General features: G+C 47.5%; 1 protein-coding gene across 10 annotated transcripts in view; it reads right to left on the bottom strand.

Moving 5' to 3' along the window:
* Positions 1-12,749, bottom strand: part of CEP112 (centrosomal protein 112) — a 564,728-nt gene extending 551,979 nt beyond the window's left edge. For 2 of the 10 annotated variants that reach the window (XM_033183912.1, XM_033183914.1), the window contains exon 1: positions 12,616-12,749. The gene's annotated coding sequence lies outside the window, so the exon portion shown is untranslated. Of the gene's footprint in view, positions 1-12,278 lie in introns of all 10 variants that reach the window. The other 8 variants (XM_033183915.1, XM_033183916.1, XR_004430727.1 and 5 more) reach the window with 7 other exon arrangements.
* Positions 12,750-17,080: the final 4,331 nt, after the last annotated feature.

The following is a 17,080-nucleotide window of genomic DNA, read 5'->3' as shown; positions in this document are numbered from 1 at the left end:
TTGCACTCCAGCCTGGGCGACAGAGCGAGACTCCGTCTCAAAAAAAAAAAAAGAAAGAAAGAAACCCTTCTGATACCAGCCTCTTGTCCTCTTTTTTCTTTCTTTTTTCTTTTTTTTTGAGATGGAGTCTCACTCTGTCACCCAGGCTGAAGTGCAGTGGCACAATCTCGGCTCACTACAACCTCCACCTCCCGGGGTCAAGGGATTCTCCTGCCTCAGTCTCCCGAGTAGCTGGGGCTACAGGTGTGTGCCACTACGCCCAGCTAATTTTTTGGATTTTTAGTAGAGACGCAGTTTCACTGTGTTAGCCAGGCTGGTCTTGATTTCCTGACCTCATGATCTGTCTGCCTCGGCCTCCCAAAGTGATGGGATTACAGGCATGAGCCACCGCGCCCAGCCGCCTCTTGTCTTCTTAAATACTGTCTTCTTATTCCACTAGATCTTTCCTTTCTACTTGGCAAGGCTGCAATCCCTTGATGCCTTCCTTCATGCTCTACAGGGTTGCTGGAGAAAAATGGCACTGCCTTGTCGTCAGATGGCTTCCCACATTACCTGAACCCTCAGGAGTCTTGCTCTTTCCTACTCCACAAAGCAGCTTTAAAACTTTTCCCAAATATCTTACAGCCCCTTAAATAACTCCAGCCTCTCCTAACTCTCAATTTAAAAATCATACATCCTGCTTCTGGAAAAAATAATAGTCAGGTGGTACCACCCCAAGATGTTATTCCTCCCACCTCTCAACGTACCTCTCGGAGAACACACTCTTCCACCTCCGCTCCTGTATCAGACGCAGTAACTCTCCCTCGACCTGTCCTCTGCCAATTGCCTCTTCGCTATGTAAAATCATCCATCTCCACTGACTCCTTCCCCTCTGATGGCAGCTGAGAAATACCTCAAAATCTGCCTGCTTCCCTATTCTCACTGCCACAGTCTCAGATAAAGGCCTGCCCACCACTTCCCTGAACTGCGGCAGCCTCATCATCTGTCTCCCTACTGTCAGTTTTCTCTACTTGAGTCCATTTTCCTCACCTGCTCCAGAATGAGTTTCCTAATGACAAAGCCAAGCCTATCGCTTCCTGTTTAAAAATTTCTCGTGACTGCCTAAAACAGAATACTATCCAAACCCAAAGTTAGGCATAAAAGTACCTTTGCATTTAGGCCTGTCTCTCCTACCACACACACACACACACACACACTTACTCTGCCTAACTACACCAATGCCCACTTCCCTCTTGCCACAATGAACTCCTCACCATGATCAAACCCCCGAGCTGTTATCTGATCCCACCTCCTTTTCATAGGCTATTCCCTCTACCTGGAGTCAGGTAAATGCAGCTCAAATGTCACCTGAGTGAAGCTGGCCCCCCTTACCCTAGACTGGCTGTTGCTCTGTTCTCAGTGTAAACTGTTCACATCAGTGTACAGCATTTACCATGTTGTTATTTTTTTTTACACATCTGTGTATTATTATTTACATATCTTATCTGTGAGAAGATCCTGGAAGGCAGGGACCACGATTTACACATCTTAGTAAGTACCTAGCTTATTACCAGGTACTCATCATTTTTTGTTTGGTTGGTTGGTTTTGTTTCATATCTGTACAATATACTCCATCAGTTATGTACTTGGTAACAGAAGGCTATGATACCAGTGCTGGATGTGAGATCATAATGTTGAAAAGCAACAATTCAAATGGATGAACAAACCCAAGGAAACTCATAAACCCAGAGTTTTAAAGCACAGCTCTGGCCTAGATGTACTCCAGGGCTGAAAGAGTATATACTGCCCATGTACTCAAACATTTGCCTGAGAACATCTATAGCTAAAGTTAAATAGAAAAGATTCCTCATAATCACTAATTCTCAATAAATCCTTTGACATGGGCAGGAAATGTTAGTGTTTAACATTAGAGGAAACTAAAATTTAACCATTAAATGACTAACTCAAAATCATGAAATCAAGCACAAAGCTCAGATTAAAATTCTGAAACCTCTAGCTCGCAGATCCATTACATCTGACCATTTATGTATAAGTGAGCAGTATCTCCAACTAATTAAAAAGTATTTTGAAGGCCGGGTGCGGTGGCTCACACCTGTAATCCCAGCACTTTGGGAAGCTGAGGCAGGCGGATAACTTGAAGTCAGGAGTTCAAGGCCAGCCTGGCCAACATGGTGAAACTCCGTCTCTACTAAAATTACCAAACAAATTAGCTGGCCAAAGTAGCACACGCCTATATTCCCAGCTACTTGGTAGGCTGAGGCAGGAGAATCACTTGAACCCGGGAGGCGGAGTTTGCAGTGAGCTGAGATGGTGCCACTGCAATCCAGCCTGGGTGACACAGCAAAAAAAAAAAAAAAAAAAAAAAGTATTTTGAAAAGCAGAAAGGCAATTGTTATTGCTATATTTGTTTGGACGAACAGAGGCAAGATGGTGCACTTCCGGGTTCTTCTTCACCAACTTTTCCCGCGCGCGCGAAAATGTAGCCGGCCACCCGGGAAGGTGCAGACCAACTAGGCATGCGCCAGGTGATGTCAATCCGAAGAGACCAAGATTTACCTGGTCGCACCTGCGGAACACCCCGACACGCCCGTGCCCCGCCTATTGCCCTCCCACTCCTAGAAAAGCCGCTCCGGAGGGAAGCCACGTGCGGCCTTCCTCAGTCCTCCACTCCTGTTGGGATGTTAGGACTGCAGGAACTCCGTCCGAGAGCCCCACCGGGGGACTCTGTCGGCCTTCTTTGCCGGAGGCTGACAGACCTCTTCCCCACACCTTAGGTGACCAAAATAAACTTGCAGTTTTGCTCCTACACTTGCCTACTCGCTGGTTCTTTTGTGCCCGCTCTGGTGGTCTTAGAAAAACAAATCAGTTGGTGCCGAACCCGGGAGGAGACCCCTCCTCAGGGCCCCCAGGGTCTGGGGAGCCTCCTCCTCCTCCTCCTCGTTCCACGCCGCAGACGGACCAGGACCTGAGACCCGCTTCCCTCACTCTCACAGCCTCTCTGGGCTAAGTGCTCTTGTCTCCTCTTTACCTCCCTTGGCCAAAATCCTGCGCAGATCCGGGGTCCATTTGGAGCCACCAAGTGGCTCCGGAGAACCGTTCAGGACGGAGTTGTCCGCCTGAAGGTAATCTCCACTTTGGCTCCATGAGCCTCCAGTCTGTCTCTGCTGGTTCCAAAGGACGCTTTGAAGCCAGGCAGGGATCCATTTCCATTTCCATTTCCATTGTGTCCATTGTGTCGGTAAAGAGGAAACAAACGAGAAACCCCCCAGTCCAAATTTCCAAAGAGCACCCCCTTAGGGTGCCTCCTAGCCAATTTAAAAACCTTACAGCTCGAACAAGACCTTAGGAGGAAGCGGTTAATTTTCCTTTCCACTGTGGCGTGATCGACCTCAGCAATTTCTGCCAGTGGCTAGGCAAGTGGTCTGAAATTAATTACATACAAGGCTTTTGGGCCTTACGCTCTCGTCCCGACCTGCCCTATACTCCTCCTTCTCTCCCCGCTCTCTCCAACCCCTCCCTTCCTGCCCAGACTCCTCCTTCCTCCTCCTTATCTACTAGTAATCCACTCGGTCCCGTGCCTCCTTCGGGGCCCCCAACTGGCTGTCTTGAGTCCCCTATCTCTGCCCACACCCTCCTACAGTGTTAGCACCTTTGCGAAAGGTGGCTGGGGCGGAGGGGGTAGTCAGAGTACATGTCCCTTTTTCATTGGCCGATCTTTCCAAAATTGAGAAGCGTTTAGGTGATTTCTCAGCTAATCCTACCATATACATAAAGAAATTTAGATACCTTTGTCAGGCCTATGACTTAACGTGGCATGACCTCCAGGTTATCCTAACCTCCACCCTAAACCCTGAGGAGCAAGAGCGCATCGTAGCGGCCGCCAGGCAGCACGCCAACCAACTACATTTAACTGACGCCGCCATCCCACTAGGGGAGCAAGCAGTCCCCTCGGCAGACCCCGACTGGAACTACCAAGCAAACCAGCCTGGGCGCCGTAGGCGAGACATAATGGTTCAGTGTTTGTTGGCTGGTATGCAAGCAGCCTCAAACAAAACTGTAAATTTTAACAAATTAAAAGAAATTATTCAAAATCCAGAAGAAAATCCAGCCGCATTCTTAAATAGGCTGACTGAGGTTCTAACCCAATATACTCGGTTAGATCCGGCCTCCCCACAGGGGCCACCATTTTGGCGTCTTATTTCATTTCTCAATCAGCTCCTGACATTCGTAAGAAACTTCAAAAGGTAGAGGATGGTCCTCAGGCACCAATACAAGACCTGGTTAAATTAGCCTTTAAGGTCTATAACTCCAGAGAGGAGACGGCAGGCTCGCCTCAAACAGAAGTTACAGCTCCTAGCAGCGGCTTTACAGCCCAGTCATAACCCCAGACCAGAGAGTACACACTCCGCAGACTCCAAGGCTACGAAAGGAGCCTGCTATAAGTGCGGCAAGGCAGGACACTATGCCAACAGGTGTCCGCAAGGTCCCCGAGCCCCAACGCAGCCTTGCTATAAGTGCAAGGCGTCAGGACATTGGGCCAGTGAATGTCCTAACCCTCGTCCGCCAGCAACCCCCTGCCCTGCTTGCCAGCAGGGAGGACACTGGAAGTCTGATTGCCCCACCCTGAGAACAGGTGCTGCGTCTCCACGTGACCCCCTTTCCCAGGATCCTGGGAGCTCCTTCCAGCTCCTACATCTGGATGACAACTACAACTGAAGGTGCCGAGACTCGGGGACCCCCATCACCCTCGCCGAGCCGCGGGTAACTCTCCTGGTAGCGGGTAAGACAATTAATTTTTTAATAGATAGCGGGGCTACCTATTCTGTTTTGCCGTCCTTCTCTGGACCTAGCCTTCCATCCGATATCTCTGTAGTAGGAGTAGACGGAAAGCCATCCACCCCACGAAAAACTCCACTCCTCAGTTGCTGCCTGGCCAACAACTACTTTGCGTACTCGTTCCTCATTATACCCTCATGCCCTACCCCCTTACTAGGCCGAGACATCCTGAGCACCTCAAAGGCCTCCATATACATTCCCACCAACCCATCCACTCCCCTTCAACCCCCTCATGACCTGTTGCTCATGCTTTGTGCAAGTGCACACGCTCCTTCTATATCGCCCCCACCCCCCATCTTCCCTATTTCTGTACACCCTCAAGTGTGGGACACTTCCACCCCGGGCATAGCTGCCCACCACCCACCAGTTCTCGTCAAGCTCAAAGATCCCACTCGTTTCCCAAACCGCCCCCAATTCTCTCTCTCTCCGACACATCTACAAGGTTTTAAAGCCAATTATCACGCGACTACTTAGCCAACATATTCTTGTCCGCACACATTCCCCCTGTAACACTCCAATACTTCCAGTTAAAAAGGCAGATGGAACGTATAGGTTAGTACAGGATCTTCGGCTAGTCAATGAAGCCACCCGTCCCACGCACCCTGTAGTTCCCAACCCTTACACCCTTCTGTCCCATATCCCCACCAATTCTACTTATTACTGTGCTAGACCTTAAGGATGCTTTCTTTACCATACCCCTACACACAGACTGCCAGTTCCTTTTTTGCTTTCACATGGGAGGACCCAGACACACATACCTCCACTCAACTGACGTGGACAGTCCTCCCACAAGGGTTCCGGGACAGCCCCCATTTCTTTGGTCAGGCCTTAGCAAAAGACCTTGCCTCCTGTCCTCTCACTAATAGCAAAGTTCTGCAGTATGTAGATGATCTCCTAATCTGTAGCCCTACCAAACAAGACTCTCTTCTAGAAACTGCAACTCTCCTCAACCATTTAGGCTCATTAGGTTATAGAGTATAATTTCTTGCCAAGCCGTCATATACTTAGGAATTGAAATCACCCCAACAACCCGGTCACTAACTACCGACCGCATGGCCCTAATACGTAACCTTCTTCCCCTTCAAGATGCAAAAGAAATTCAATCCTTCCTAGGTCTAATAGGTTTCTTCAGACATTGGATCCCCAATTTTGGAATCCTAGCCAAACCTTTATATGCTGCAGTTAAAGAAACCCCACATGGGCCTTTGTCCAACCCCAAGTTAATCTCGACTCATTTCACCCGCTTAAAAGCTTGCCTTCTCTCACAACCCACTCTCTCACTGCCTGATTTCCAGCGTCCCTTCCAACTCTTTACAGATGAAAGGCAGAAAGTGGCAGTTGGTCTCTTAGCCCAGCCTGTCGGTAACACCCACCGTCCTGTGGCCTATCTATCCAAACAGCTAGACCCAACTGTACAAGGCTGGCAACCCTGTCTGCGTGCGTTAGCAGCGGCAGCCTGCCTGACCCAGGAAGCAAAAAAGCTCATTAGAGGCAGTAATCTAACAGTTCTCTCCACACACCGTCTTCAGGATCTCATCTCTCATAAAAGTATTAGCCACTTAACTCCATCCCGGCTCCAACTTTTCCATCTCTTATTCATAGAAGACCCCACTGTTACTTTAGAAGTTTGCTCCTCTCTAAATCCAGCCACTTTACTGCCAGACTCTCTTAAACCACCCCATACTAAACATTCTTGTCCTGAGGTTCTGGAGGCTCAACCCCCCAGCCACCTACACTTGCATGACCGGCCCCTTCAGAATGCACAACTAACCCTATTTGTGGATGGCAGCTCCTTTATCAACCCTCAAGGAAACAGACAGGCAGGATATGCAGTAGTTACCTCTTCCACAGTTTTGGAGGCAAAACCCCTACCACAAGGGACCACATCACAGCAGGCAGAACTCACTGCACTAACCAAGGCACTCCTACTATCAAAAGGAAAAACAGTAAACATATACACAGATTCGAATATGCTTTTCTAATCCCACACCCCATTCAGTCATCTGGAAGAGAGAGGGTTTTTAACCACCAGCGGTACCCCTATTATTAAAAAAACCAAATACTCAAACTACTAGATGCACTGTCGGCACCTTCCAAGGTAGCCATTATACATTGTAAAGGGCACCAAACTTCATCTAACCCGGTAGCAGCTGGCAACAATTTCGCTGACGTCACTGCCAAGTCAGCCGCCGGATTTTCCACCCCTAAGCCTCCTTCTGCCTGTTTTCTCTCCCCCCAGTATGCCCCTAATTACACTCAGGAAGAAAAGGCTAAGCTATTACAAAATCCAACAGCCAAACTAACTACAGGTGACTGGATATATATTGATAACAACTAGTTATTCCTGAAACACAACTCCATACCATTCTAACAGACATACATAATTCTTTACATATAGGACCCAAAGCCTTATATGATTTCCTAAATCCCCTCCTCCACTGTCCAACACTACAAAAACACTTACTTACAATCAACCAGCAGTGCTCTACCTGCCTAAAGGCAAATCCTCAAGGCGCATTGCGTAATCCCCATCCCAGCCATCAACTCAGAGGACACCAACCAGGTGAAGATTGGCAAATTGATTTCACACATATGCCAAGACATAAAAAATTCAAATACCTCTTAACCCTTGTGGACACCTTTTCAGGGTGGATCGAGGCCTATCCTACCACAGGAGAAACCGCTAACATTGTTGCTTCTATACTCACTGAACATATTATTCCTAGGTTTGGCCTCCCGGTCACTCTTCAATCTGACAATGGTCCAGCATTCATCTCTAAGGTAGTCCAACAGGTGGCAGCCCTCCTACACATCACCTGGAAACTCCACATCCCTTATAGGCCTCAGTCTTCTGGTAAGGTAGAAAAGGCTAACGGACTCATCAAACAGCAGCTCACCAAACTCTCAATCGAAACCCGGCAGTCGTGGATAACTCTCCTTCCCTTAGCCCTGACCCGGCTGCGGACAGCACCTCGAAGCCCAACAGGCCTCAGTCCGTTCGAATTAGTCTACGGACGGCCCCTAACCCTCCAACAAATACCTTCCCTGCCAGTCCCTTTGGCAAACTACCTCCCATATCTCACTCTTCTCAGACAACTCCTAAGACAACACGCTGAGTTAGCACACCCTCCTCCAACAGACGCCTACAACCCCATCTCTCCCTCAGTCCCGGAGACCAAGTATACATAAAAGATATCCAAGCCAAAGACTTACAGCCCAGGTGGAAAGGCCCATACATTGTCCTCCTGTCTACACATACAGCAGCAAAACTCCTAGGACACACGCATTGGATTCATATTTCCCAACTAAAAAGGGCCCCCACCGGGAACAATCAGTGGACATCAGTTCAACTTTCCCCCACTCGCCTCAAACTTACAAAACTTTCTTAACTAGTTCATGCTCCCTGATCCCTGGCGCTTAGCTCGCTTTCTCACCATCCTCTACATAAACCTATCAGGCTTTCAATACATAACCCCAGACCCATATCTACCTCCAGACAATAGTCCAGAGCAGTGGTTTTCCCGTCTCCTAACCTTCATCGAACATCTCCAGTGGCAAGGGACACTCCGTGACTACACTGAAAATGAAGTCTCATTTTATACTTATATTGCTGTTTCACTCATACACTCAGACCTTTGCTAGTCCGCCTACTGTATGGCAATTTTTTCTCATCACTGAAACTTGGCCACAAGACAGCCAAACACACTCAGTAGTACATAGTTCTGCCAGTTGTCTTCCTTAAGGCTATCAAACTTCTCTCCGCACAATAGAGACCCCCTTCTCATGGCTCACACTTATCCGCCAAAGGCTAAACTTAACCTACACTGTGAATATAACCAATCTCTCCCACTGCTTCCTCTGTGAGGCTTTAGAAGGCCCCCGCCTAGTGGCAGCCCCCTGCCCATGGCCTTCAACACAACTGGTCTCTCTCTAAAACTCTTAACCATACAGCCATTAACTGATCCCTCTATGTCCCCGTGTCCTTGGTCCCCAGTCTAACTTTATACAGCAAGGCAGAAGTAGCAGAGCTTTTCCAGCAACTTTCCATGCCACTACGCCACTTCCGTCAAAAACGGGCTGTTTTCCTCCCTCTAGTTATTGGAATCAGCTGAAAGCCTGGCCTCCCTGCAGCACCGAACTACCTCAATAGCCCAAGTAGCTGCCCAAAACAGGCGAGCCCTAGACTTGTTTACAGCTGAAAAAGGAGGCACTTGTCTCTTCCTTGGAGAAGAGTGCTGCTATTATGTTAGCAAGTCAGGCCTAGTAGACACTAACATTCAAACCCTCAATAAAATAAAAAACTGAGATACAGAACCTTAATACCCCAACCTTGCCGGGACCTTCCTTCTGGGTTTTGCCCATATTCCAACAAATGCTTCCATACCTCGTTCCTATACTAATACTGTGCCTTATTTTATTCTTCATCCGTACGTCCAAATGCCAACCATGGGCCCCGACCTTAACAGCGCCCCTTAACAGCAGGAAGTAGCCAGACAGACCACGGCGCCCCTTTATCACTATTACCAATAAAAGGTTGGACTGTTTGGACGAACGGAGGCAAGATGGTGCACTTCCGGGTTCTTCTTCACCAACTTTTCCCGCGCGCGCGAAAATGCAGCCGGCGACCCCGGAAGGTGCAGACCAACTAAGCATGCGCCAGGTGATGTCAATCCGAAGAGACCAAGATTTACCTGGTCGCACCTGCGGAACGCCCCCTGACACGCCCGTGCCCCGCCTATTGCCCTCCCACTCCTAGAAAAGCCGCTCCGGAGGGATGCCACACGCGGCCTTCCTCAGTCCTCCACTCCTGTTGGGATGTTAGGACTGCAGGAACTCCATCCCAGAGCCCCACCGGGGGACTCTGTCGGCCTTCTTTGCCGGAGGCCGACAGACCTCTTCCCCACACCTTAGGTGACCAAAATAAACTTGCAGTTTTGCTCCTACACTTGCCTACTCGCTGGTTCTTTTGTGCCCGCTCTGGTGGTCTTAGAAAAACAAATCAATATTGACATGCAATATTGAACTATACATTTTTAAAAAAAAGATAAAGAATCAAAGTAACATTTGGTAAAAACTAAAAATCTGCTTCTTCTTGTCCCTTAATTATTCTCCAAAAAAAAAAAAGAAATGGAAAAAGAAACAAAAAACTAACATTTCAAACCTTCAAGGAATTCTTGCTATACAAATTACATCTTATTAGCCAGGTGTGGTGGCTCACACCTGTAATCCAAACACTTTGGGAGGCCAAGGTGAGTGGATCATTTGAGCCCAGGAGTTCAAGACCAGCCTGGGCAACATAGTGAGACCCTGTCTCTACAAAAAATACAAAAATTAGCCAGGCATAGTGGCATGCATCTGTAGTCCCAGCTACTCGGGAAGCTGAGGTGGGAGGATCCCTTGAGCCCAAGAGGTCAAGGCTGCAATGAGCCGAGATCATGCCATTGCACTCCAGCCTGAGCAATAAAGTGAGACCCTGTCTCAAAAAAAATTGAAAATGGGCCAGGTGCAGTGGCTCACACCTGTAATCCCATCACTTTGGGAGGCCAAGGCGGGAGGGTCACCTGAGGTCGGGAGTTCGAGACAAGCCTGGCCAATTAAAAATACAAAAACTAGCCAGGCATGGTGGCAGGCACCTGTAATCCCAGCTACTCAGGAGGCTGAGGCAGGAGAATCCCTTGAACCCGAGAGGCAGAGGTTGCAGTGAGCTGAGATCATGCCACTGCACTCCAGCCTGGGTGACAAGAGCAAAGTTCCATCCCAAAAAAAAAAAAAAAATTGAAAATGAAAAATAAACAGAAATTTTAAAACAAATTACATCATATTCACAAATTATATCTACTTAGTTCCAACTTATCAAAAGTTTCACACCATTTATCAGAATTGAAAATTTAAATTACTAGAATTGAAAATTAAGTAAAGCAACATCTTTGGCTTAGGCTTAGAGTAATTATAGTGTGCCTATCAGTTATATAAATTATTTCAAAGGTAACCAAGGTGACGGACGCTGCAGTGAGCTGAGATCACACCATTGCACTCCAGCCTGGGCCACAGAGTAAGACTGTCTCAAAGAAATAAATAATTTCAAAGGTAAAAAAGAAGTAAATTGGGTGACTCTTGCTTATAGCTACAATCTGTATTTGGATCATGTCTTTTATTAAACTCACCCATGTTGTCTCTTTTTAAACTTAAGTTTCTTTTTGGACAGCTACAAAATGGGCTAAGACCTTCTCAGGTGCTTACCTACCCTAGAGTCAGCAAACATAACCAAGCCACAAGTATTAAAAGGTCTGGGGAAAAAAAAGGAGTCACAACTGCCAAGGAAAGAATACACTTCATTCATATCACACTCCTTGCCAAACAAAACAAACGTTCTTGGAAGTTGTGTAAAATCCATTTTGCTCAATCAAATCATATTTTAAATATATTGTGGGTTATTAAAGAAAACCGGAAGGCCGGAAGCGGTGGCTCAAGCCTGTAATCCCAGCACTTTGGGAGACCGAGACGGGGGGATCACGAGGTCAGGAGATAGAGACCATCCTGGCTAAAACGGTGAAACCCCGTCTCTACTAAAAAATACAAAAAAACTAGCCGGGCGAGGTGGCGGGCGCCTGTAGTCCCAGCTACACGGGAGGCTGAGGCAGGAGAATGTCGTAAACCCGGGAGGCGGAGCTTGCAGTGAGCTGAGATCCGGCCACTGCACTCCAGCCCGGGCGACAGAGCGAGACTCCGTCTCAAAAAAAAAAAAAAAAACCCGGAAATGTCGACAAATAAAAAAGGTTTACAGGTGCACGTTTTCTCTGGCTTTCACGTGTGGATATTTTGACAGGAGCCTTCCCTGACTCTGCCCGTAGCTGGGTGTGAGCTTTAGAAACAAATCTCAGTGTATTCTCTGGCCCGGCCCTACCATTTCCGCACCATCTCCATGGTTATTTCACAGAGGAGGAAGCTAAGACTTACGTGAGGTGAAATCACTGACGTAGGTTCTTAGGGGACAGTGACAGCTGGGCCTGAAAACTGCACAAATTATTAATACCATGCATTCCACTAAGCTGCAGCCTGACCACTGTGGAAAGGCTCATGGAATGTAATGTGCCTCTTCTCTCTTATTTTGACTCATCTTAAAATATTAAAGACAAATAAAAATAGCCGTGCAATGATTAGAAAAGTTGTTCACATTTACTTATGTCGTTCTCTTGAACACTTAAAAATAATTAACTCAGAAACACAGGGTAGCATCCTACATGCGGCGGTGCTGGGCTAGGGCCTCTCCAAGCGGCCTATGACTTTCAGAGCAAACCAACCAACGCCCTGGTTCTGTCCCCGCAAATCCAGCTGATTGTTCTGAGACTCTTTTCTGGGACGGAACTGAAAACTCCAGCGGTGCCGTTCCTGGCAGTCCCTTCCTCGGCCCGCGGAGGCCCAGGCCCAGGCCGCGCTCCTACCTTGTCCAGGACACAGATTTCCTCTCCCAGTCGCAAACCCTTGGGCCAGACTCCTTGACCATGTCAGACCGATCAAACTGGCTGATCAAACTTTACTCAGAACTTTCCCAAGCCGTCCCGGCCTGGACTGCGCTCTGCCTACCGGGGACACCACAGCGGACAGCGCTGGGACCCCCTGGGCGCGCGCCCCCCAGGCCCGGAGAACGGGCCCAGGGCCTAAGGGCGACGCCCCTCCCCGAACGGGCCCGCAAGGGCGGGGCGGCGGCCACTGGCGCAAAATTCCACTCGAGAACCTGGTGGGAAGGGCGGGGGAAGGAAATTCGGAAAAAATGAGAACCTGGCGCCACCACACGCAGGCTTTCCGCTCGGCGGCCGCCGCCGCCGACGCCGCCGACGCCGCCCGGGCCAAACGGTTTCAAATCCTTGCGGGCCGCTGCGTGGCCACCGCCCAGCAGCCCGGGGGCGGGGACTTTCGCTCTCGCATTTCCCCGCCCCCTACTCCACCCCTCTAGCCTGCGGTGCCGTTGCCATGGCGACGTTCCCGGCGGCGGCGACCACCGGTGCCCCAGGCTGGGGGCGGAGACTTCCGCGCGGGCATTTCTCCGCCCATCGGCTGCGGCGTGTGTGCGACTCCGTTGCCATGGCGACGCTCCTGCTTGCGTAGCAGCGGCCAGACTCGCACCAGAGCTTCCTGGCCCCTTGGTGGGTCCCAGGTCGAAGCTTCCGGAATAACCCGACTGCAGTTTAAATGCTGCAGCCCTCCCGCATCCCGCACAGAGTCACTTATGATCACGTCAGGGGCCGTGGCGAAAGAATAAGGGCACAGAAAATGGGGCGGCTGGAGGATGCTCAAGAAGGGGTGATCCGTTATGTGGACAGACATCAGAGTTGAATGAGTCTCAAGTGAAACTTTCCTCACTCTGATACATCAAAACCCAAGTCAAATTCTTTAAATGGTTCTTTTTAAAACTTATCCCACTGGACGTAAACACCAACAGCTCTTCCTTGTCTCAAAGACAAATCATGCTAAGGAAAATAAAGGGTACAGAATGTTTTTAAGAATGTTTAGTTTTGAAAAGCATATTTGAACATGTTTATAACTAAGGAATGATCTATAATCCAGATCATTAGTACTGAGAATCAAGGATGCAAAACCAAGCATGCAATTGCAGGTATTTAACCAGTCAGTGAATACATTAAAGATAAATAAACTAACCGGGCGCAGTGGCTCACGCCTGTAATCCCAGCACTTTGGGAGCCCAAGACGGGCGGATCAGGGGGTCAGGAAATCGAGACCATCCGGTCTAACACGGTGGAACCCAGTCTCTACTAAAAATTCAAAAAATTAGCCAGGCGTGGTGGCACACTCTTGTAATCCCAGTTACTCGGGAGGCTGAGACAGGAGAACCGCTTGAACCTGGGAAGCAGAGGTGGCAGTGAGCCGAGATTGTGCCACTGCACTCTAGCCTGGGCAACAGAGCAAGGCTCTGTCAAAAAAAAAAAAAAAAAGATAAACTACCCCACTCCAACGTCAGGAGGAGGAGGATATTGGTCAAAAGATACAAAATTTAAGTTAGATGGGAGGAATAAGTCCAAGAGATCTATTGTACAACGTGGTGACCGTAGTAAATGACAATGTATTGTGTTCCTGAAAATTGCTAAAAGAGTGCATCTTAAGTGTTCTCATCACAAAATTGGTAAGTATGTGAAGCAATGCTTATGTTAATTAGCTTGATTTAGTCATTTCACAATGTGCATAATAAATATATGCAATTTTTGGAATCATAAACTGCATTGCTGAAAGAATATGAAATGAATTTGACAAATGGTGTCTAAATGAATATGAAAAGAAAAACAGAAGATAAATAACTAGAAGATAAATCAAGGAAAAAATGTAATGAGCTCAAGCTCATCTCAGAGGAAATAACTATAGCAGAAAAAATATAACTGAAAATGAAAAATGTCTTTAAATATTTCCTCTACTCAGGTGATAATAGGATGAGATCTCCCTTCTCACTTTTAAGAACAAGCTGATTGTCACTTTTTTCATTTATATATATATCATTTTCATTTATGTATTTTTCATTTATATATACACACATATGCAAATAAAAATATTAAGATATGCACATAGAGTTTTATTATTTATGTTATGCATATATAACATGAAAGGGATACCAGTTTGAGCCTGAGCTGTGTTCACCTTAGAACTCAAGCCTATATGTCACGTTTAGATGACTGGTAGGCAAGGTTCACTTGGAACCTCCTTACCTGAGAACCAAGGAACCTCCCAGAAAGTAAGTCATCCTAGCTAGGCACAGTGGCTCACGCCTGTAATCCCAGCCCTTTGGGAGGCTGAGGCAGGCAGATCATGAGGTCAGGAGTTCAAGACCAGCCTGGCCAATATGGTGAAACCCCATATCTACTAAAAATACAAAAATTAGAAGGCGTGGTGGTGGACGCCTGTGGTCCCAGCCACTCAGGAGACTGAGTCAGGAGAATCGCTTGAACCCGGGAGGCGGAGGTTGCAGTGAACCAAGATCGCGCCATTGCACTCTAGCCTGGTTAATAGAGTGAGACTCTATTTCGAAAAAAAAAGAAAAAGTAAGTCACCTTAAAGAGATCTGGTTCAATGGCAATATGCGAAATTGAAGGGGAAGGTGATGCTGCATGAAGCACAGCACTGGCCATAAATTGTCCTTCATGTAGCATCTTCCTCTTTGTATAAGAGAGTGATTCCTAATCTTACAGTGTGAAGAACTTCCTTTGGAATTTTCTTTTTTCTTTTTTTAGAGGCAGAGCCTGGCTCTGTCACCTAGGCTGGAGTGCAGTGGTGTGATCATAGCTCACCACAGCCTCCAACTCCTGAGCTCAAGCAATCCTCCCACCTCAGCCTTCCAAGTAGCTCAGTCAGAGATAGAGTACTATGATCGGGTAGTTCCATCATATACAGAGCACCCATGTGACTCACTCTGGGGACCTCTACAAATATTTGGGAAGAAATTGCTGAACTCAGAGCCTATTCAGGAACCTCAAGGATGAAGCCAGATAAATATTCTCTTGTCGCCCAGGTGCAGTAGCTCACGCCTGTAATCCAGCACTTTGGGAGGCCAAGGCGGGCAGATCACGAGGTCAGGAGATCGAGACCATCCTGGCTAACACGGTGAAACCTCATCTCTATTAAAAATACAAAAAATTAGCTGGGCATGGTGGCGGGTGCCTGTAGTTCCAGCTACTCAGGAGGCTGAAGCAGGAGAATGACGTGAACCCCAGAGGTGGAGCTTGCAGTGAGTCGATATCACACCACTGCACTCCAGCCTGGGCAACAGAGTGAGACTCCGTCTCAAAAAAAAAAAAAAAAAATTCCTTGTCACTGTTGCAATGTAGCTCCAGGCTTATGTGGTCTAAAAAAATGCAGTGTCTCATAAATGTTTTATGGCCAAACACCTATGGTAATCAATGAATTTTCCTTCTATGTCTAGTTACTGCATAAAGATAATAATCTTCCAACTCAATGTACATTTATTGAACACCTGGTATATGCAGGCATATTAAGGTAATGTTTTCTCCACTGGAAATGCTGTGACACTTTGCTCTTCATCTTAGCTTAAATGTCAGTACCTCAGAGAGGCCTTCACTGATTCTCAAACCAGCCTTTATTTCCTTTCAAATCCCCTGATTCTCTTTTCTTCATTGCATTTATCAAAATTTGTCATCAAATTTTTTTTTTTTTTTTTTTTTTTTTTTTGAGATGGAGTCTTGCTCTGTCGCCCGGTCTGGAGTGCAGTGGCCGGATCTCAGCTCACTGCAAGCTCCGCCTCCCGTGTTTACGCCATTCTTCTGCCTCAGCCTCCCGAGTAGCTGGGACCACAGGCGCCCGCCACCTTGCCCGGCTAGTTTTTTTTTTTGTATTTTTAGTAGAGACGGGGTTTCACCGTGTTAGCCAGGATGGTCTCGATCTCCTGACTTCGTGATCCGCCCGTCTCGGCCTCCCAAAGTGCTGGGATTACAGGCTTGAGCCACCGCGCCCGGCCTGTCATCAAATATTAATGAGTGTAATATATTTATTTAGTTATCTATTTGAGACGGAGTCTCACTCTGTCATCCAGACTGGAGTGCAGCGGTGCAATCTCAGCTCACTGCAACCTCTGCCTCCCAGGTTCAAGCAATTCTCCAGCCTCAGCCTTCAGGGTAGCTGGGATTATAGGCTCATGCCACCACGCCCAGCTAATTTTTTATATTTTTGGTAGAGATGGGATTTCACCATGTTGGCCAGGCTGATCTCAAACTCCTGACCTCAAGTGATCCACCCACCTCAGCCTCCCAAAGTCCTGGGATTACAGGTGTGAGCCACCTGCACACAACCCAGGTGTAATCTTTTAAAAATGTCTATAGTTTCCAAAAGAATGAAGACGATACCTGTTAGATTCACCACTGCACAGACAGCACCTTACAGTGTACCTAGCACATAGAGACAATCCATAAATGTTCATTGAATCACAAAATGAATGCACATTAGTTTTCGTGCTTTTCTCTGCACATGTGGTAGAATATGGCCACCCTATGCACAAAGCTTCCAGTCAAGAAACCTGGAAGACTAACTTTTCTGAATATAAATCTCTTGCTACCGAGAGTGAAACTGAGTAGTCTAATTTGAATCAGGTAAGCACAATTAGTCCAATGAGATATGGCCAGGAGATTGGGCCTCCTACTGTATAAACATGACTTTCTTAGCTCATCTTTGCCCTTTGGGGAGAGGGATTTGGGTTATTTTCTCAGAGGACGGAACTGATGGGTAACCC

The sequence above is a fragment of the Trachypithecus francoisi genome, unplaced genomic scaffold, assembly GCF_009764315.1.
Source record: "Trachypithecus francoisi isolate TF-2019V2 unplaced genomic scaffold, Tfra_2.0 Lachesis_group20, whole genome shotgun sequence".
In the NCBI taxonomy this organism is placed as follows: Eukaryota; Metazoa; Chordata; class Mammalia; order Primates; family Cercopithecidae; genus Trachypithecus; species Trachypithecus francoisi.
This window is presented reverse-complemented; position numbering and strand designations above follow the sequence as displayed.